This window comes from Aedes albopictus, chromosome 3 (genome assembly GCF_035046485.1).
Source record: "Aedes albopictus strain Foshan chromosome 3, AalbF5, whole genome shotgun sequence".
Classification (NCBI taxonomy): Eukaryota; Metazoa; Arthropoda; class Insecta; order Diptera; family Culicidae; genus Aedes; species Aedes albopictus.
The window spans coordinates 351,212,893-351,236,445 of record NC_085138.1 but is presented as its reverse complement, the minus strand read 5'-3'; the positions used below and the strand labels follow the sequence as shown (position 1 = coordinate 351,236,445).

Below are 23,553 nucleotides of genomic sequence, written 5' to 3'. Positions count from 1 at the left end.
GATAGCCTTGAAATTCCATTCAAGTACACTGTCTCGATTCGATGGGCTGCACACCATCATGTGTTTGCTGCTAGATAGAACCTAGTTTGAAAACACGATAACAAGACGCTTCACTGGTTCTAGAGAAGGGGCGTTAGGTCAATGGAACTGAGTTGGAGCTGGAATTGATGAGTAGCAGTTCGGGGTAACCAAACTGATTTGGAGAAGATAAGACTGGTTGATTGTTTTATGTGGCTTCACGGAAGGAGAATAATAAACTATTGTTTTATGAAGTTTTCTGCTTAAGACATGTTTTTTGTAGGTCTCAAATTCATACTCTAGTTTATTTTGTTCGTTTCAAAACATGGCTTCTAAATTTTAAAATTAGATGAACTCGTTCAATTGGTCTTGGCATTATTCACAAAAAAACATGAGTTCTTGAACGGAACACTGACAAACGCATCCGCATATCAATTAACGCGAATACGTATCCTTGTATGCCTTTAAAAGCTTTCAAAGCTTTAACGGTACCCGTCGCAATTACATCATGCTTGAAGATCTTCCATTTACACCTTTTCAACGCAGCAGAGTAGCTGAACTTTTAGGCTCAAATTGCGGCCACTGATGGTGTCTGTACATCAATTTGTGAAGGGGCAGGTACATCCTACTTGAAATGGTGCAAAAAGTCCAGCAGAGCGCGCGAAACCGAAACCGGAGTTAGCAATTAAATTAACAACGATGCAGTCGCGATCGCGAACAAATGTTGCGCCGCGCGCGCTTCTTGGCGAGCTGTGCGGTGGGCCAAGTCCAGGGGCGGTTGAACAGCACAGTTCACCAACAACAACGCCCGCCCATTGCATTGAGGGTGCGGTGGTGCGGGTTTGCGACTGATGATAATACCTTCTTCGGATAGGTGCGCGCTCGCGTTTGATCTTTTTTTTTTCGGGCGGTTCGGTTGTTTTGTTTAGCTTGCCGCGCGCCGGTTTTGACCTAAACTCTGTGTACAAGCACGCATACTTGCCTTGCACTTTCCCACCTCGGCTTCTCTAGGTAAGGCTACATTACTATTACAGGGCTGATAGCGAGTCGCGGATTGTGATATATTACTGAAAATACACTCAGTAATGACAGGTTTTGTAGTCTTATGGTCTAATGGCTACCGCTTCTGATTCGTATGGAGCTGAGCGGTGCAGACTCAACTGTTTTGACTCCGCGCCGGTCCAGCATCTTTTCGTAATGTAAATTTGCTGACATCGTTTGGGCATAGAACATCTTTGAGCCTGCCACATGCCACAAAAATGGTCTATTGACCGGGAAAACTCTCAGGTAATGTTTGTGGAAGTGTTCGAAGGTCTCTAAGCAAAGAATTTGCCTGTGCTTGGACATTTCGTTTTTTTTTTCGTGTCACATTTCTACCGTTAGGATGACTAAAGTAAATCATTTTATTAAGATTCGTTTCCGCTACCAGCCCTGTCAGCCTAGGTATCGTATCTTCATGGTTAAGTATAGTGATGAATGGGTACGATCGCCATTAGTTACAGTCCAGTTCTCTGTTGCAATTGAACTTGAACGCGGCTTTTGCTTGGGTGTGTGCAAGTTTCGATTTGTAAATTGACTTTTGATTGCATTGTCGAAGCTATTTTTTTGTTGTTGATAAGAAATATAATACAAAACTCAATGAACAAATCAATTTATCGGTTAACAATCTCACAACAAAGGATATTTCTTTGAACGTTATATCAAAATAAATGTAGACTCTTTACTTGAAACTAATTCATCAAGAGCATTTTCCGACAGCTAGCTTTTCCGACACGCGGCGGCCTGTCGCTCGTCAGCAGCAGTGTCGATAGCCGTGAAATGTGAAATATCATTACGACGACGCTGCACCGCTTGATGGAGAAAGGCAATGATAAATAAGTTGTGAACGATCCATTCGGCAACGGCGCTGCGCTGTATGCTCGAAGATGTTCCTCTTCGTTGGTCTTTACTCATGCACGCACATATTTATTACGAAGCTCTCTTCAATTTGAAGTTATTTTTGGATGGTTTTTCATTTAGCTTTGCTCGCGCTCTCTGTTATGCACATTTTGACTTTGTTACATCTACTGTTTGTGCGCGCTTTAAAGTTTATTTGTTGCCAACTTTTCAACAAGGCTGGTTTGTTTTGAAGAGTATAACGTACCTCTGCTTCGAAGAGAGTTTGCGCCATCGGCAAATATGACTCTGTTGCGTTTTGGATTTGGAGGCTGTATGGTATACGGTGAATTTAAGGTGCAAAACGGTTTCGTTAGTTTCTTCTTCTTGGCGTATTATTCTTCGAACAGAATAGTGCCTGCTTCTTCTTAAGCCTTCAGGACGCGCGCCGTTGTAAAAAGTACAATACTATCAAAAAACCTCGCTTATCGTACGAAGATACAGCATGTTACCTAATTAAATTGAATTTAGATTTTCAAAAAATAACTTACGAGGTTACCCTGATAGATAATTAGAAAAAAAAATCATTAAAACTCTAAAAAAAAACTAATTTTTCGTAATTTTTTTTTCAATTTCTGATTTTTTTCAGTGGTTTTGTATTTGTTTACGGACCCCTAAACATTCTTTGAAGGTATAACAAATAAATATATATTTAAATAGTATATTTGGTAGGGTGGTAGTATGGATCTCACAAAAAACTCGGCGGAAACTAACCTAGGTACCTCTTCTTCTGAGTATTCTGAGAAAAGTAAAATTATTAAATAAAGAGCACTCTTCAGCTGTAGTTGTATGAATTTGAATTTGGTTGTGCAAGCATAACCTATACCGTAGAATTCGAAAATTTCTTATTCGAAAAAATATTCAGTAAAACGAATCAGCTCTTATCAGATAGGCGATTCAAGCTTTCAACCGTTTCATCGAAAATATGCTGGAAAAATTCTGAAAAAAAAACCCTAATTAATCCACCTAGCGGTGATGGCGCCTTCCTCGTGCTTTCGAAAACACATTTCAACAAAACTCAAGTGACATGTAGATGAATATCGCACTTTCATACGTTAAACAAAAATCCATTACATGGCACCAGAAATCATATCGTTTATGTAGCTGTGATGTTTGCTCCTATAAGTCTTAAGGACATATATGAGCGAATCTTAAGATGACCGTCACAGTGGCTGCCCTGCAAATACCGAAAGCACGGATCTCGTCATCTAAACAACAAACAGAGCTGAAAAAGCATTGAGTAGCCTTGCTCACTCGTGATAAACATTGAGTATCATTTTCGTTTTCGGGCGTTTTGTGGATGACGAGATCGGAACTCTCAAAAATGCGAGTCAAAAATGCACCTGGACGCTCTCCCATTTCACCATAACAAAAAGCCGCTATCTTGAACTTTGAGCCGCAATTTTGGATCTTGATCTATTCTGGTCTTTATTTTTAGACTTAACATTTCTTCCCCATATCAGATATACCCATATTGCATGGTTTTAGAGCCCAGAACTCCATTGAACAGCCACCATCTGGTCACTATTTTTTGGAGTCCACAACTCGTCCCTATATCAAATAAACCCATATGACACGGATTTAGAGCTTAAAACGCCATTAAACAGCCACCATCTTGAATTTGGAGCCATCATCTTGGTGTTTGGGCCAACATTTTGCATATTGCGGTCGCCATTTTTGACTCAGGACATCTTCCCTATACCAAATATACCCATATTAGATACAGTTAGGGTCTAAAACTGCTTTAAACAGCCACCGTCTTGAACTTGGAGCCGCCATTTTGGATTTTAGATCGCCCTCTTGAAAATTGTGGTCGCCATTTTTGGACTCTGAATATCTTCGTTATACCTAATATACCTATTTTTCATAGTTTTAGGGCCTAAAACTCCATTAAACAGCCTCCATCTTGATTTAAAGCCGTCATTTTGAATTTTAGACTGCTATCTTGGATATTCAGGTTGCTATTTTTCGACTCCGGACATTTTCCCCATACAAAATAAAACCCTTCTTGCATGGTTTTAGGGCCTAAAACAACGTTATACAGCCGCCATCTTGAATTTGGAGCCGCCATTTTGTATTTTAGACCGCTATCTTGGATATACAGGTTGCCATTTTTGGACTCCGGACACCTTCCCCATACAAATTATAACCATATTGCATGGTTTTAGAGTTAAAAACTCCACTTTACAACCACCATCTTGAATTTGAAGCTACCATCTTGGATAATCAGGTCACCATTTTTGGACTCCGGACATCATGCCCATAAAAAATATACTCTTATTGCATGGTTCTAGGCCAAAAACTCGACTAAACAACCGCCATCTTGATTTTGGAGCCGCCATCTTGGATTTTAGACCGCTATAACAAATGTACCCATATTGCATGGTTTTAGGGTCTAAAACTCCTTTAAACCAAGGATGTTTTCACTTAGTTCAAAACCCGATCAGTAACCACTCTTTCCCCACTCAATCAAGGGAAAGAGGTCTGGCATCACCTTTCTGTTTGAAAACCGGTACAGCAACTCAAGCTGTGAATGAATACTGAGTGATCTTGAACTGCTGTCGTTTTAACGAGTGGTCATCATCGCATGTATTTGTTATGGACTGATAGAGTCGTGTATGCCAATCGGTAATTCATTATCGTTTTCCGATCCGATTGCGTCCTTCATGTTTTGTGTCTTGATCGAATCAATTTCTATCACAGTCTGATAATTTTCGGAAGCATAGTGTTCAGCCATTTATCGACCGATTTTCAAAATTAATATCACTTAAAATACACTCTGTAGCTCATAATTGATCATGAAAACGCTGATTTTCAAACATTTTGTTCACAAGATATTAGCTTTGGTTTGCTCAAGTTTTGACACGGAACTACGAATATGCTGATTTTTTCTTATACGAGGAACAACATGTATTATTTTTAGCACCCCTTAGTATTGCAAAAAGTTATCTTATCCATTTGATCAGTAACCAACAAATTTTTTCACTCATGTTTGCTGCTAGTCATCTTTGAATGATTTCAGTCAACCAGAGCATCCAGGCTATTCCTCGTCATTTGAAAGAATTGTTTTTACGTGACTAGCTGAGCAAAGCGCACCAAAATTCCGCATGACTAAATAAATATCGTATGTCGGGTCAAAGTCAGGTCGAAAACGGATGGGTCAATGTTGGGTTAAGAGGCCAACATAAAAACAGGTCAACGACACGTTTATTTCGGGTTTGACGTCATCAATGATGAACAAAGCGTTTAACCTACAACGCCACCACTTATGCTTGGTAGCTGGGGCACACTTGAATGATATGTGCCGGTCATCAGACGTCAGAGAGCCTTCTTGACTGATGCTGGGGTTGGTGTAAATTTAATGATCGGATGCCAGTCAATTATACCGATTGTAAATAATGAAAAAGTGTTATAATTTATGATTTGATATTTGGCTTCTAGGGACACTCGGGATTCAGGTGGATTCAAGTGAAAATTCTGGTGTGCATCTGAGTGGACTTATACGAACATATAGTGGCATTTTTGGAACCCCTCCTTTCTTTATTTAATCAAACATCCCCACGACTTTTGAAATATAATTCAAAATACAACTGGTTAGAGTTCCACCAATGCGAAAATAGAGTGCTTCGAATGCAATTGGAAACGTGAAAAATGCCTTCGGTTGCTGCCTAATTGCTACATCAACAAGAACTTTTGGGTCGTATTGATTCGATCAAAATGAACGCACTCAGCAATCTTTTGCGAAAATTATCGCAAAGTGATTGAGCGCCGCAATGTTTACAACCGACTTCGATCAATGCGTGAGAGAATAGACGAGTGCACCGATGAACTGAATTCATCGCGGTCCGAGAATTTTGACACTACAGCGGGGTCGTTCCCAATCAGAATTGTTCAATTCTGATTGGAAATCTTTCACTTCTGATTGGAAGCGACCCCGCTCTAGTGTCAAAATTCTCGGACCGCGATGAATTCAGTTCATCGGTGCACTCGTCTATCATGGCCTTGCTGCCGGACTGTTCGTTCAGTTGGTGCGGCTGAATGAACTTATCCATTAAACGTGCAAATGTGTTCATTTCCCCAGTGGCAGTGTGTGTAGGCTGTACCAACACATCGATTGGAACGGTTGTTTCAAACAGAGAAAAATAATCAGGTTCTCTCACTGATTCTCTCGGAACTCAACAATACTGCTTTAAACAGCCTCCATCTTGAATTTGAAGCCACCATCCTGAATTTTAGAACGCCATCTGGAATGTTCAGGTCGCCATTTTTGGACACCGGACATCCACCCCATACAAAATATACCCTTATTGCATGGTTTAGGGCCTAAAACTCCGTTATACAGCCGCCATCTTGAATTTGGAGCTACCATCTTGAATTTTAGGCCACCATCTTGGATACTCAGATCGCCGAGTGTTTAGTATTGTGTTGTTCTTGGCTGTGCATGCATCACTCCTGTAGAGGTGAGTATGGCAGCATAATCGATCGCGTTCGCTATTGTCTCGAGTGAAAATCAAAACAATAGATGCGCGGGTGTTTAGTGTTCAGTATTGTGTGGTTCTTTGCTGAGTATTGTGTTGTTCTTTACAGAGAAGAACATTAATCAAGACAATTAGATGATTGGCAATGAACCACAAAAACCCCACAACAATTGGTGAGATCTTTCCAATATTATTTATTTATAAATACTTCTATTTCAGTATATTTACTTTATAACTGCATATACACTCCCGTTCAAAAGTTTGGGGTCACCCCCTCAAAAACATGTAATTTTTTTAGGCCCATATCTCCGCTAATTTGCGTCCGATTTCAAAACCCTAGGTTTCATTCAAAAGATAATAAGTCAAAGAAACTTTGAACATGATTTAAAAGAAATTTTTTCAATAAAAATTGTATGTAAACTCAACCCAAAGTTGCCAAATTTTCTAAAAAATGAATATAAACTTACGGCAGTGTCGCTGGAAGTTGGTCGACCAAATTTTAAGATGAGAGCGGTAATATGACCCATTTTCTATTAGCTTTCAACTGCTTTTTACAGAACTTAGCTTAAAAATCTAGAAAAAAAGTTATTAAGTAAATTAATCCTTGATGTCATCGACCAAAAGTTTGGGGTCACCCCTCAATATGATGTATCGGCCAAAAGTTTGGGGTCATTTCCGTAAAACATGGAAAAGTGATTTGGTGATATCTTCGTCATCTATAGTTCAATTTAAATTATTTTTGGCTCATTTCAAAGATAATTAACTAAATTTTCATTTGATGTCTTCAACTTAACGTATTTAACGATTTTTGTATATAAAAATGTTATGTAAAGTTAGCACATTTTACCATGCTTCAAAAAATGAGGCAACTTTACGTTAAGTTTTAGTATGTAAATTTCAACAAATATGTTTGGTTCAATGTCTATGCAGTAAATATCATTCATTTTGTTTCAAATAAGCCAAGAAGAATTAAAATTGAATGAAAGATGACAAAGATATCAACAAATCACTTTTCCATGTTTTACGAAAGTGGCCCCAAACTTTTGGCCGATACAGCATTTTGAGGGGTGACCCCAAACTTTTGGTCGATGACATCAAAGATTAATTTACTTAATAACTTTTTTTCTAGATTTTTTAGCTAAGTTCTGTAAAAAGCAGTTGAAAGCTAATAGAAAATGGGTCACATTACCGCTCTCATCTTAAAATTTGGTCGACCCAACTTCCAGCGACACTGCCGTAAGTTTATATTCATTTTTTAGAAAATTTGGCAACTTTGGGTTAAGTTTACATACAATTTTTTTTTGAAAAAGTTTCTTTTAAATCATGTTCAAAGTTTCTTTGACTTATTATCTTTTGAATAAAACCTAGGGTTTTGAAATCGGACGCAAACTAGCGGAGATATGGGCCTAAAAAAATGACATGTTTTTGAGGGGGTGACCCCAAACTTTTGAACGGGAGTGTAAGTTGAAAAATCGCTATTTTCAACATCCTTTTATCTATTGGAAGATGCTTCAGTTCTGGGCTCTTTCTAAGTTGATGAAGGGATTTATAAATGCTTGCAAGGACTTGGCCAGGTGTGTGGAGCTGAGTGAATCTATGACATTGTAGATAGTAGCGACATCAGCAATGTCAATGGAAATATTCAACTTTGCAACTCCATCCAAGATTTGTGCAAGTATTCATGCTATGCTATGCTATGCTATGCTACCATCTTGGATACTCAGATCGCCATTTATGGTCTCCAGACATCTTCCCCATACAAAATATACCCATATTGAATGTTTTTAGGGCCTAAAACATCATTAAACAGCCGCCATCTTGAATTTTAGGCCACCATCTTGGATACTCAGATTGCCATTCATGGACTCCAGACATCTTCCCCATACAAAATATACCCATGTTACATGGTTTTAGTGCCTAAAACACCATTAAACAGTCGCCATCTTGAATTGGAGGAGCCATCTTGGATTTTAGACCGCCATCTTGAATTTGGAGCTACCATTTTGGATTTTAGACCGCCATCTTGAATTTTGGACGTAGAATTTTCGGTCTCTTGTGTTAATATTCGCACAAAATTTGTCAACCATGCTCAAAGTTACAAAAATCGCCGCAGTTTGATGTGTCGCATGATGGGGCTCGGTCGGGGACTTCAGTTTTATATGTGGCCAGTTCTACCGGTGCTGGTCCGGATAACTCAAATGGCCATAACTCCGGAACGCCTTGACCGATCCGGACCATTTCTAATAGCAAACAATGCGATAAAATTCCGGTTCGATTCGAGCTATAATCCGGCCAATGGGAAGTGCCTTAAAAGTGAGTGACCTTTTTGTACACAGGCATACATACACACATACAGACATCATCTCAATTCGTCGAACTGAGTTGATTGGTATATGGGACTTGACCCTCCGAGCCTTCTATCGAAAATTCGTTTTTTGAGTGAATATATAGCCTTTCAGTACACTTTGGTGTACGAGAAAGGCGAAACCCTCAAGAATATCGAAGGATATCTTCCAAGAATGGCAATCTTCCTAGGGATATAACATGAGTATGTAAAGGAATGTGTTAATGGACCTCGTGAGAATAGAACCAAACCGTTAAGGTAAGCGATCTTCAAAGTGTTGCAGAAAGAAATTATTAACAGAAATCAACATTGATTTTGCAAAATATTTATGAGAGTTCTTAAGACAAATACGGCAAAAATTTACAAAAAAAAATGTACAAACTGTTTGAAAATTTTTAATCTGCCCAACTGACATTTATTGTGAATGTAAACGTCAACCAAGCGTCCTCAATACGGTTTGATGCTGAGTTACTGTGTTGTACATATGGACGGAAGCTTCTATGCAAGCCCTATACCAATGAATCTGGCGAACTTAATCCACATGTATATGCTGTGCGAGCAGCTTCTATGCCACCTAGTCATAGCTCTTTTCTCGGCTCCTATATAACCACTAACTGAATAACATCTTGAGAAGGCGCTTTTTCAGCCTTTTCGCAGTTGTTAAATAATAGTTATACGGCATCCCCAAATTAAACGATTAAATATAATTAGGTTATGGATATCGTGACGCAATACATGTGGAACTGGAATTATCACTTTTCAAATTGAATAATTAAAGTACTTGCCGCTACTTGGAATTGAACGTCCGATCTCCATATCCACTGGTCCCGATGATGTCCTCGCTGCCACACTGCTATATATAAATAGCATATTAAATATAGGGTGTCCCAGAAAGTATGGGCACAACTTTGTATAGCGAAAATACAATCATTTTCCTAACAAACAACAATTTGTATATTTTTGTATTATTATTCAGAGCATTTTGATTGATAACTGTGAAGAGTTTATACATTAAAAATGGTTTCTATATGCAGAATGATTAAAATGGAAAAACATCTCTTAAAACTTCTGCACAAACTCCTTTTTTACGGTTTTGCCAAATATCTAAATTCGAAACATTTTTTTCAAATTCTTTTCACATGATACATTCAAAAACATGTTTCCTCAGATGGTTGATTGAAATTTTTTATAAAAATATGTTTTGACTGTGCGTACGGATAAATCATAATTTTGAGAAAACTGAAAAATTCGCCTTTTCTATTTCTGGATTAGACATGCCCACAGACATTCGAGTTTTAAAACATGTTTTGTCGAGAATAAAAACAATTCAATCTACACTTTATAAAGCTGGAGCATTTATTGAACTTATAGTGAAATTAAAATGTAATTTTCTGCATGTTTTGATACATATTCAGAAGCTTGTTCTCAACTATTAGAAAAACGGGTTTTCAAAAATATCAATTTTGGTGTTTCAATTCATTTTTCAGGTTCAAAAGTATATGTTTTCAATTCGAACTTAGGGTTGTATAATAGATACGCATGTTGAAATACACGTATATATTTTTTTAAATTTTTATCGAGCTTAATTTCATGCGTAGAAAACAATTGATTAAGCGATGTTATTGAAAAATATAGCAATTTGTGCAGAAGCTTTAAAAGGTCTTTCAGGAAATGTTCTACCGTATTCAAACGAAGTGTGAAATGCAAATTTTAATGATTGGCATTTGATGTTGACATATTAAGGCAGGATATGTGTGAAAATAAAGTTTGTTTATGCATCCATTCCCAAATGGCAGAGCGGCAAAGTTGTGCCCATACTTTCTGGGACACCCTATAGCCCGTTTGGTTTTACTCCAGACAAGGCTTCATAATTGTGCCACAAGAAACCTTACCCAACTTCATCTTGCTGCAAAAGCTTGTGAAACGTCAATCGCAATAATGTTTACATTGAACAAGCTGTGTGGTTGTGCCCGCTTAAAATTTGTTTTGACAATAATGTTTATATCCGACAAAGCCGTGTTGGTAAACTAACAGTTTCTTTATTACAGCTTCTAGCCGTAATGAAATCGCATAACGGCCTTTAAAGCGCTGCTGGTTTGGGCATTTGTCAATATAACGAATTGTACTGTATAGTAGCAGCTGTTTTGTTAGTGGGGACTCCTATTCGATGTGTTCAAGTTTTCACATCTTCCGGGAAATCTCCCGGAGTTGGAATACGGTGGAGTAAAGGCAGCCCCAGTGACAAGCAATGAATTTCTGAAAACCGAGTTTGGTAGCTGTATGATGCTTGTTTTGCAGTCGTGTATTAGCTTACGATTTATATTTGACTAGCTTTCCTTTTATTCAGCGTTGACTGCTTTTACTCGATGGTTACACAACAGAAAGCAAATGACTGAAGCTTATAGCGCTGAAAATGTTAGTTGGGATGCCTCCATAAAAACACAGTTTTGAGAACTTTAACAATAATTTTAAGGCCTTCTGTGTATTAACTGTATATTAACTTGCAATACATGTTTACCTGCCATTTTGTACGGAAATCGGATCTAGTTTTGTGTTTTTTCTTAAAGTTTCAGGTAAATTAAGAAAAAGGGATCAAGTCTCCCCAGTCTCCTCTAAGCTCTGTGTAATCAATGCTTTGCGTTTTGCTGCCTCAGCTCTTTTCTTCGACAGCAGACATCAGCGCTTTATAAGAACTCGATTAGGGACAAACGTCTTCAAATCCCGCATCAAAACTGCATGAGAACTTAAAACTCACAAATCTCAAAATGCAATTGCTTAAGCTTCAAACATCAGTGCATTTTATTATTCTGTTCTTGCTCACTTGTAAAAAGCTTAAAATAAGAAGATCAAATGCGCTGGTTTTGTTTACGAAGAGATTTGTGCCCTCGAAATCGTGAGTAGGTGCCAAAGTCGGCCATTGTGGCGGCCATCTTGCGATTCTAACAAGTCTGTCCTTAGATGTCTGTTGTAAGTACCTTACTCAAAGCAAACTGATAGCCAACTTACAGCATATGCCGATAGCACGTGCATTGTGTGACTGCTGAAGATCCTAGTCGTAGTCACTCACCCGGACCATCACGTCACAGCTACAAACCGCGAGCCATTAGTCGTACGTTTTACACAAACTAACTTGACTCGACTCATCTTAGCTCAGCTGACTGGCTGAGCGCGCCATGCCGCCCCGTGAGTCCACATAGGCTCGGCAGCTTGTTTTGGTTTGGCGTCCGTGGCGGCGGACTTACAGCACACACCGAGCTGAGCTGGGGCAGCCGAGCCGAAGCGGATTATCGCCAGCTGCTGGTCTGGCAGTTCGCGTTCAACACTCACACGGTGGAGACGGTGAATCGTTGTTGCTTGTGTTGTTTGTTTGTTACCTACTGTGCCCGTTCGGCCTAAGGCAGGCTAAACAAGTTACACATAGGTCTATTCCGAGTCGACGGCACGTTTCGCGGGTGGAAATCCTCCTCGCTTGGTGGAAAACGTGGGTGAATCGATCGGATGTGGTCAAACGCGCGCTTTCCCTACTGAACTGGCGGTTTTGTGGTGAGAGTAACATTTCAAAAGGTCGTGCGTTGTTTTCGCTATGGTTGTGTAACGGATAAAAGGTCAAAAAACAAAACGTCGGAAGTTCGAAGGGTCGAAGTATCAAAGGCCGAAAATCAATCATTGTAATTCTCGTTTTTGTTCTTGTTTTGAGTTTCCTATTTGTTGCATTCATCTTTTTTCCTCGCTGTTATAGATTTGTTACGTGTTAGTGAATTGAATTGTGGATTGAAAACTATCAAACTTGTTCTGATAACAGCAGTTAAAGTTTTCTCAGTATCACAGCAGACTACCATAAACAAAGGCGAATCAACCAAATTCACCGGATCACACACACGACCTTCTGAATTGTTAGACCTCTCACATGGCCACCACCCACTACCGCTCGACACGCGGAGATCGCCGATAGTTCTCTCTCATCAAACCAATTCGAGACGAAACGGTGGTGATTGGGAGAGCGTGAAAAGCAGTTTTCCTAAAGCTTCAGCTTTTCTCCATCATTTTGCTGCTCGGTTACTTTTACGCCCGCGTGGATGTGTGATTGCACAGCTTTGAGTGTTGTTTTCATTTGCTTTTGCTTGGATTGTTGGCGCGTTTTCTGGTCCGAAACGCATGGGGAATGTGCCTCAAACTCGAGTTGTTTATAGTTGCCCATATCTTTTAAACATGGAGTACCTTTGTACGAGAAAGAGTGCGTTGAATTGAAACAACTGTGTGCCTGCCGCCGCCGGTGATCAGAGGAACAAGTGCGAATAGTGAAAATTTCGTGGTGGTCAACCAGCAGCGTTGTGAAATCACCGTTTTGGGGGCTTATAATTTCCTAGTAGCACCGAGTAGAGCAACCGAAAACAGCAATTCCAATGTGGGCATATGCTAATCGTTTTGAAATTCATGAATAGGGTTTCAGTCGGTTCGAAAAGTAGAAATCGAAAGTGAGGGAAATTTCCCAGAAAATTTTTCGCACGAAGACAAGTTTGCGAAAACGGTCAAATTTCGCATCCAGTTTGCTGCTAGTGAGTTAGTGAGTTGTGCATGTGAATCAACTACACGGTGTGATTTTGTCATTCGTTTTAGTTTCAGTTTGCGTTTTTTTTTGCAAAGCAGAAAATTGATCAGACCGCCGATCAACGAGAGAGTGAGAGAAGAAAAACCGCTGATTGACATCTGAATAGAAGCAGAGAAAACAAGCGAACGAAATTGGTGATTGAGTTAGGTGAACATCTAATTTGCAAAAACAAGGGATTACGACAGCTTGCAGTGAGATTCGAACGAGTACAGTTTCCAAAGGTATGTAACAAAAAAATCGATGCATTATGTTCAACTTATTACTCAGAAAGTTATAACTTTGCGTAAGCGAGATCATAATCTCAAACATTTTTCGACGATATACCATTTACTAGATGTAAACTACTTGCTCTAGTTTTTTTTCTCAGCTCTGATTTTTAGTTTTAACATACCTATTTCCCATATGAATTTCGATTCAATACTTGCAACATTATTGAGATATTTCATATTACGGTCATGTCTCATAAAATACATTGTCATCTAGTTTTTTGGTGATCCTTCAAGTGCTGGAAAAAATCTAAGAAGTAAAAAGATTTTTGAGCAAGGCAATATGATCGCAAGCATTTTTCGCTTTGCTCTAGGAATGAGCTACCTTGGGGCTCCATCGAAGTTATCTCAAGAGTTATAAAAGGAGATGGCGGCGCATGGTATTTAATAAGTTGATGGCCAGTGCACCATCGGGCATAGTATTCTAAGGGCTACCGTTTCTGAAAACATGACGTTATAGAGAAAAGTGGGGTAAGATGCCATTTTTCAAACTTTCATCTTTTTCAATGATAAATAGCCTCATTTGTTAGGCTTTCAAAGTGGTAACAGCAACTAGACTATATTTGCTCGATACTTCAGCAAAAATATTCACTAAACTAATGCATTTTCATCAATTTTTTGCGATTTAAAAAAAATCTCTCGTAAAACGGAAGTGGTGCAAAAAGGCTATCTGCCGTGGGGTAAGATGCCACTTCATGAAAACGTTCAACAATTACGTACATCATTTTTCGGGCATTTCCGACTCCCTTTCGCCCTCTGTCCCGCTTTCTTCGTATACTCTATTTATGGAGGGTCACCCCCCCCTCCCCGCTAAAAGATGGTCGTCATATTTGAATGACCCCTAACATGGATAGCGTAGAGACCAACAACCATGCGCCTCCATGTGTGCCTCAATCTCCTTGGAAACACATGGCTGGTAATAAAATCACCAGAAAACCATAATTTCAAGCACGATTAACCGGAAGTTGCCAATTTTCATTGGAAAATCCAAAGATTTTCCGTAGGTTTGGCGGCTTAGCTTCTAGAAGAATGTTTAATGCAAACATATCGCCATGACACCATTCACCTATACTGCCGTGAAGCGCAAGTCAGTCCAATATGTAAAAAGTAGGCATTGAGAAAATGGACCGTGAAGTTTTTTTGTATTTGTGAATTTTAACTTAATGCTAATTCTTCACAGAACCGTGAAGTTTTCAAATTCAATAGATATGAAAACTTAAAAAAAAAAAAAATGCCGTGACTTGAAAACTTCTGCGATAATTGTGAAACTTTCACAAATTGTTTCAAACGTATACAATCTGACTTGGTCTTGTTATTCGATTCTACTAAACAAATTATATATTTTTATTTACGTAGCTAAATTGAAAAAAAAAATCAGGGTCGCCTAATTTTCCGGAAAACTCAGGTGGAAACAAAAATTTTCCACAGACACCACCTACTTTAAAAAATCATAACTCAAGAACGAAGCATCGTAGACACTGTTTTTTTTGTGAAATCATAAGTAAATTTTCTCAGCTTTTTAAAAAAAAATGCAAAATAAAAATTGTTCACAAAATTTTCCACTGTTGAGGAAAATCGGTTGGAAAACTATCTTCAAAGTCCGAAAAAAATCTCAAAACAAAGGAAAGGAAATTTTATAAGCTATATTCTGTAAAATTTACAAGATGTGGTTTTTCCGTTCCTGAGTTATGACCAATTATGTGGAAATTGTCCAGATGTGCTATATGAGCAGTTTTCTTTGAAAAATCATAACTTAAGAACGAAGCATCGTAAACACAAAGTTTTTTTTTGTGAATTGGTAATCAAATTTTCTCAGCAACCAAAAAAAAAATACAAAATGAAAATTGTTTTCCACAAAATTTTACACTAATGTTACACATGATCAAAAATTCAAGTCAATTGAATTGAAATTGACTGATTTATGGAACGTGCCCAAAATAGGTGCCCCTGCCCAAATGGTCCCAGACCCTATAATTGATCGGACAAACGCAGATTTTTGTACAGAATGACCAAGTTTGACATGCTGTAGCTATGGTTTGCTTTGATGGATTGAGCTCAATTTTTGACATGGAACTACCAATATGCTGGTATCAGGTATTAGAAGGCCGGCTCCAGAGGCACGTTATCCTCCATTTGGGACATTTGTGCCATCGCCAAAATAATAGCCTATTTCATCATCTACCTGAGGGAAAAGGAAGGAAATAAGGATAAGGATGTGGATAAGGACAGGTAGGGAAATAGGAAAAGTACCCTGGAAGAGGGTACTAACGCATAAGCATACTACAATGGGTTCAAACAGCGCCCTGAAAAGGGCACTGTAATAACGAATAAAGCGAAAGAGAGCCTATAGCTCTTTACCACAGCGGGTTAAGAACAACAGAACATCCTGAATATTCAGGTCTCTGAAGTCGGTTTCACTTAATAAGTGTTTACCGAATACTCGGAAACGCAGTTGCGCAAAAACTGGACAGTTACATATCAAATGATACGAAGTTCCATAATCGGATTCACAGCTATCACATGCAAATGAATCAGCTTGCTGAATGTTCGCCATGTGATAGCTGAGTCGGCAGTGGTCAGTCAATGCTTTGACCAGTCAATGCTTTGATACTTCGCCACCCTTGGAGATGGCTCAGTACAATACAATTTGGTTTGACGACATGACTCCAAGCTATTTTAGTATTGTTTGTGCTGAGTGGCAGCCCAGGTGTGAATCTGAAGCTTTACCCAACACTTCGATATCGGAATAGCTGGCTCAGGACCTATGAAGTCATGTGATGCTCCAGTGCGAGCTAATTCATCAGCCAATTCATTTCCAGCGATGGAAGAATGGCCAGGCACCCATACATGGTGAACAGCATTTGCTGAATTCAGCTCCTCGATTTGAGTTCGACAAGCGTTAACTAACTTCGACCTGGAGTTGGCCAAAGCATGTGCTTTAATAATATTCTGGCTATCTGAACAGAAGTATATAACTTTGCCCATTACGTGCTGCTTAAGTGCTGATTGCACTCCGCGCATAAGAGCAAAGATTTCGGCCTGAAAAACGATGCGGTGCATACCAAGTGAGTAGGACAGATACAGCCTTAGCTCACGAGAATAAACACCAGCACCTGCTCGACCTTCGAGAAGGGAGCCTTCAGTGTAACATACGATGCCGTCTGAAATACACTAGACGTTCGATAAGTGCAACATGTTTACGTTTCACTTACCGAATGAAATTCGATAACTGCATCAACTGACAGTCGTCACATAACTGTCAGGTGCTACAGAATGCAACCAATGTACATATGAAAAACATCGCATTGCAACAAAAGTGCATACGAAAAACATCGCATCGCTGTTGACATTTCATTTTGGCGGATAGCGGTGCGATAACTGCAAAATTGTTGCACTTAGCGGACTTGCAGTTAAAAAGCATTTGCACCGAGCGAACGTCTACTGTAGTTCTTTCCAGATATCCAGATGTCCACCCTTCCCGGGAAGGGAATTTCGTGAAAAATGTCCTATATGGGAAATTACAAGCAATTGTATGATCACTTGGAGCAAGGACTATTTTGTCCCAATTCACCAAAAGTGGAAACAACGAGATGTGTATTGATGTGCGGTTCACAGGAGTTTCCTCTATTAGGCCGAGTACCCGTAGACGGTAAGTGCAAGAGAGTACTTCTTGTTTGAGATAAATGTGTAGTGGAGCGAAGTCAAAGAGAACTTCGAGCGCTCCAGACATCGCCATTAAGCACATCCTTTGTAGATGGCCTAACTTTGATTGGACCGTTCTCATTTCGCCCTTTTGCCACAACACAAGACATCCATAGGCCAATATTGGCCGAACAACAGTTGTGTAGATCCATTTGATATACTTGGGTTTAAGACCCCAAGTTGTACCAAAGGTTCGCCGGCATTGCCCGAAGGCCATTCAAGCTTTCTTGATTCTGAACTCAATGTAAGGTGTCCAGGAAAGCTTGGAATCAAGAATGACTCCAGCGTACTTTACCTGTTCAGTCACATCGATTTCAGAATCAAAGAGACGCAAAGGTCGAACGCCATTACGGTTTCGCCTTTCCGTAAAAAGATCAATAGATGTTTTACTCGGATTAACCAAAAGCCCATATTGGCGACACCAACCCTCAATTACCTGAAGGGCGCCTTGTATCAGGTCGAAAAGGGTGGTGGGTGATACACATACCAACTAACAATGCTAGGTAGTCGTCTGCAAAACCATAAGTGGGAAAACCGCTATTATTGAGTTGCCTCAATAGCGTATCTGCTACGAGATTCCACAAAAGCGGTGACAAGACTCCCCTTTGGGGCATCCACAAACACTCAATTTCCTAATCCCTGCTAGACGAAATGTCGAGAAGAGATATCGGTTTTTGAGCATTTGATGAATCCAATTGGAAATCATTGGAGATATACCATGACTCCGTGCGGCTTCCAATATGGCATCGAAAGGCACATTGTCAAAGGCGCCTTCGATATCTAATAAAACACCCAAACAAGATTGCTTTTGAGCGAATGCCTTCTCGATATCGTAAACAACCTTGTGTAAAAGATTCACAGTGGACTTACCAGATTGGTAGGCATGTTGGCTCACATGAAGAGGCACGTTGGCCAGATGAACATCACGGATGTGATGATCCACAATGCGTTCTAAGCATTTCAGAAGAGAAGAGGTCAAACTGATAGGTCTGAAGCTCTTTGCTTCTTCATACGACGCACGACCCACTTTCGGAATAAACTTTACAGTAATATCCCGCCAGGATTTGGGAATATATCCTGTAGCAAAACTGCAAACAAGTAGTTGTTTTAAAACATGTTTGAAATGATCAAATCCTTTCTGAAGCAAAATAGGATAAATCCCATCTGCCCCAGGAGATTTGAAAGGAGCAAAGCTATTAAGTGCCCACTCAATCGATTCTATAGTTACAATACTCCGAGCCGAAGCCAGGGAATCTTAACTACAAGAAAAGACATCAGGTTCATCCGAAGATGTAATATCCACACATCCAGGGAAGTGTGTGCTGAATAAGCATTCCAGAACTTCCTCATTAGAGGAAGTCAGATCGCCATTTGGCAAACGAAGTTCGTTCACTCGGAAATCCTTAGATTTTGCAAGGATTTTGTTCAACCAACTGGCTTCACTCAAACAGGAAACATTTGTACAAAGGTTTTTCCAACCGGATCGTTCAGCAGACCGGAGAGCTTTGTTGTAGGCTTTGCGAGCCGACCTGAAAGCCTCCTAGCCAGCAGAACGTCGTCTGTTCCAACTCTTTCTACCACCAAGGGGTTCCTCTTGTGATCTTCACAGACCAGAGAGCGCATGCTTCTTCAAAAGCTTCCATGATGCAGGTCGTTGTAGTATCAACGGCATCATCTAAATCACTTGGAGGAGTGTCAATGGATGGTGAGTATCCATGAAATTTGGCCGCAACCAAATCAGTAAAAAGATCCCAGTTTGTTGACCGGGGATTCCTGAAACGCAATGTTTGCGAAGTAACATTTAAATGTTCAAAAAAGATCTAGCGATGGTCAGATAAAGCTTCTTCATCTGACACATGCCAATTATTGGTCAGCTCGTGACTAATTCTACTAGAGCAAGAGCAGATACCATGAAGGTTGGGCGGTTGCCTATGTTAAGTAATCCAAGATCTGTACTACTTAAGTATTCCATCAAACTGAACCCTCTCAAATTGATGTCTGAGCTGCCCCAGATTATATGAAGAGCATTAGCATTACTGCCAACAATTAGCAGAAGGCCTTTTGAAGTGCAGTATGCAATGACTTGCTTGAAAGCATCCGTAGGGGATGGTTCATCATGCGGTAAATAAACAGAACAATAGACGTATTTCCTGTTGAGGTTTCCAACAGATACATCAATTGTGACAGCACATACATCTCTGGTGGTTAATTCAGAGACGAGTGTACGATTGCGTTGTTGACAAGCACACTGGCTCGAGGCATGACACGCGAGTTTGCCATTTCATTTTTACTGAAAGTAGCAAACACCGGGTTAACAAGGTTTCATAGATAGAAATTTCCATTACGAAAGTAAGATTTTTGGACTAAGACCACTTGGGCTGTACCATTTTGCATAAGTCTGCAAAGATTGATCGTTGCTGTTCTTTTATGCTGAAGATTGATCTAGAGCTATCCTAACCGTAGTCACTACCCAAACTAGGCAAGATTGAACTCTCTACAATCACAGCACAACAAAGAACAGCAACAATAAAACCAGATCGGTAACGATTGGAGAACGCCAAAAACGAGAATAAACAGAATACATTGTGTAAATCACATAATGTGAAACCATATAGGCGAAAATGTAAACTAATTAATAACATCTTCATAATCTCACCCATATTTAACCTCAAGTTTGAAACTAAAGAAGGGCAGCTGATTGTCTCGGAGAAACACAAGGTCCACTGCGCTAAGTATTGCTCCGGTTAGCGCAGTGAGGGCAAAACACTGTGAAGGGCCCCCTGGTAATGATATGCGCTCCTTCTTCCATGTCCATGTATTGAAGACCAAAATGACTGGAAAGTTCAGGCGACGAATCCAAACTGTTTTTTTTTTCTTTTATGAGGGAAACTTTCAGCCTGATGGCTAGTTTCTACTTCGTACGTACTGTGCAAAAATATAGGACAAGTAATGATCAAGTAATGATTCCACTTCAAAATTACTTGAGAGGTTCGCAGATGGCAAGTAAGGAAAATAGTGTAACGCCAGTAACGCTTCCCATGCAAATCAAATGAAGCTGTCACTTTTCCGTGCGGAAAAATAGTCCGTGCTATTATTCTGTAAGGAAAAGTGACATTTCTCCCCATATGGATCAGTTGTGAAAATTACGTGCGGAAAAAGGATAAATTTTACTTGAGCGCTCTCCTTGGGAACAGGAAACCTAGCTTGAGGTTGGTTCGCCCCCAGGACCCAAACTATTGAAAATTAAAAAAATGGAAATATGTAAAAGCGACACCTGATGAGTAACAAAGTTACTATCGGAACTTCGATCAAGTTGAAATAATTTACATCCCGAACAAAAATGTCGACAAAAACCAGCCTCAGTACATAGGACTGCTAATCGCGTTCGGTAATTTTTACCGAAATCTCAATCGCTGAGCGTTCGGTAATGGATTTATAACGAAATTCTGTAAAAAATACCAAATCTCGGTAAAATTATATCGTTTATCTGTCAAAGTCTAACGAATTTCAATAAAAGTTGCTCCCTTTATCGATTTTTTCCTGTAAAACAAACTTAACGGTTGAGATTTCGGAAAAACATTACCGAAGTCGGTGATATTTTCTAACTGTGAGAGGTTGTTTACCCATTACATAAGAAGAGCATTGCGTGGAGATTTATTTCCAAGTGGTTAATGGCACATTTCCTCATAGATTCTCGAAGCAGATTCCATTGAAACTTTTTTTTTTGTTGACTTCAGAATTTTGTTTTGCTTATTCACAGTATGTGGTGTACTTAACCATTATGATCTCATCTTCAATTTGCTTTGGATGCGTTCTGCAAAATGAATACTAATATGCACTTACGCACCTCATTAATCTAATTAGTATACACGCACAATTGAATAAAAAATGAAAAATGAATAAAAAACAGCAAAACGCATTCATGCCCTGCGAAAAATCTACATATTTCCCATACACAACACCACCGAGATTGATCAGTGCGTTATTATACGATGTTTTACATGCGCATTGGATGGCGTCAGTGGCGGCACTCTTTACCTTACACCCAGCTGTCAGTTTTAATCACTGACTGACTGACTGACTGTGAGCACAAGAGTGTGGAATCTTCCATTCCATCTCGATCGACAACCTCTGATGACTGAATTTGGAGTTGTGTCGTGATCGAGCATCACCACAGCACAGCCGCCATCGTCGCTGATAATAAAACATCTCGCCAAATGTTTATCTATCTCTCATAACTTGCAAGCACTAATGGTTGACTGCGCGATGTGGAACTCCATGACGGGTGGGTCGTACTTGTATGAACGCGCCTTTGCTGCGAAGTTCGCAGAAACGGGAAGCATCAGGTTTTGAAGACAGTAATCAGAGAAATGGAAACTCGAATGACGGTACAAAATTTTCCGCTGGATCAATTCACCTAGAAGGGGAGTTGCGTCGTGTTTTTGTTAAATTTGAAATAACACCAAACACTACATATTATCTTCTACCTTCTATCTTCTATCGTCTCTCTTCTATCTTCTATCTTCTATCTTCTATCTTCTATCTTCTATCTTCTATCTTCTATCTTCTATCTTCTATCTTCTATCTTCTATCTTCTATCTTCTATCTTCTATCTTCTATCTTCTATCTTCTATCTTCTATCTTCTATCTTCTATCTTCTATCTTCTATCTTCTATCTTCTATCTTCTATCTTCTATCTTCTATCTTCTATCTTCTATCTTCTATCTTCTATCTTCTATCTTCTATCTTTTATCTTTTATCTTCTGTCTTCTGTTATCGTTTTATCTTCTTTCGTTCTATTTTCTCTTTACTTTATTCAAGTCGTTATTTTCTATCATTTATCTTTTATGAGAAAAAACCTTCGATCTTCTTTCTAAAAGAGTGTTTTATCAGAGATATCTAGTCTCATTTTTAAAGCAGTTAACGGCAACCTTTCCCTTTAAGAAAAGTCAGAACACATACACAATCTATCACCAAACAGCATTTTCATCATATGAGCGTAGCAAACCCATCGAAACACAGTCCTCACGTCAGCTCTTATACGGACAAACCACTAGACAACTTGTCTATGTCCGACGACGACTCGAAAAAATAACTGACCACTGCACTGACTGTGAGCACTACTGAAGGCGGAGAAATTTTCAAGTTTATGGGCTTGACTTGCTTGCACTTCATTATTGACCGACCGATGATATTGGAATGGAGTGAGCGTCGTGTTGCAAGTGTGCTGTAAAATCCAAACCATGGTGTTCATGTTGACTTGCGTGTACCTACTTGTGTTGTCAGGTTGCAGTTTTCAAATGTGTAATTCTTCGATGGAAATATATTAATCATTGATACATCTATGAATGACATCCAGTTGATGACCGCCAAGATCAGTTAAATCCTATTAAATAGTGATCGCTGTTTAATGGTCCAGCTTATAACATTGTCCGTCCCCTAAAGCCTCTCAACTTAGTAGTAATTATACGCAGACCGCCCCTCGAAAAAATCCCATGGTTTTTCGGAGCCTGCCTGAGGCCGAATAAAAGAAACTTGTTATTAGTCCGCATCAACAGCGTTTCTGTTGTTCATCTCCTAATCTTTAAGCGCGAATAACAGTGGCCACTTGGTTGACCCCAGCAACGGTGTCCTTGCCGTGGAAGTGAAACGACGACGACGACTGCTGCCTGACAAGCAACGACGAATCAATCTTCAATTGGCTTAAAACGATGAGAGGCCACCACGGGTCTCAATCTCGACGCTTTTTTGCATGCCGGTTCAGCCTATTACCCTTGGTGGTTTGATCCACAGCAAATGGGCTTATTCATCAATTTTGAAATGAATTGCAAATAAAATGCAAGTGTTGGTGGTTTGTTGAGCATCTCTTCCGTTAAAGTTTAGATAATCCATTTTCTATTTGCTATCTCTATTTTCTACATTTTTATCTTCCTTATTTCCTTCTTTTTTTTCTATCCTTTTTTGACCCTCTTCTGTTTTCTGACTTATTTCTTACTCCTTTTTAATCTCCTCATTTCTATCTTCTATCTTTTTGCTTCGTTTTTCAATCTTCTTTCTTACATTTTAAATCTTCTTTCTTCTATCTTTTATTATCTTCTATCTTCTATCTTCTATCTTCTATTTTCTATCTTCTATCTTCTATCTTCTATCTTCTATCTTCTATCTTCTATCTTCTATCTTTTATCTTCTACCTTCTATCTT

At 39.3% G+C, this 23,553-nt stretch overlaps 1 protein-coding gene across 5 annotated transcripts in view; it reads left to right on the top strand.

Annotated features, from left to right (window-relative positions):
- Positions 1–11,993: 11,993 nt before the first annotated feature.
- Positions 11,994–23,553, top strand: part of LOC109432710 (uncharacterized) — a 156,940-nt gene continuing 145,380 nt past the window's right edge. The window contains exons 1-3 of one of the 5 annotated variants that reach the window (XM_062855228.1): positions 11,994–12,256; positions 13,218–13,331; positions 13,399–13,605. The gene's annotated coding sequence lies outside the window, so the exon portion shown is untranslated. Of the gene's footprint in view, positions 13,332–13,392; positions 13,606–23,553 lie in introns of all 5 variants that reach the window. The other 4 variants (XM_062855230.1, XM_029874880.2, XM_062855227.1 and 1 more) reach the window with 4 other exon arrangements.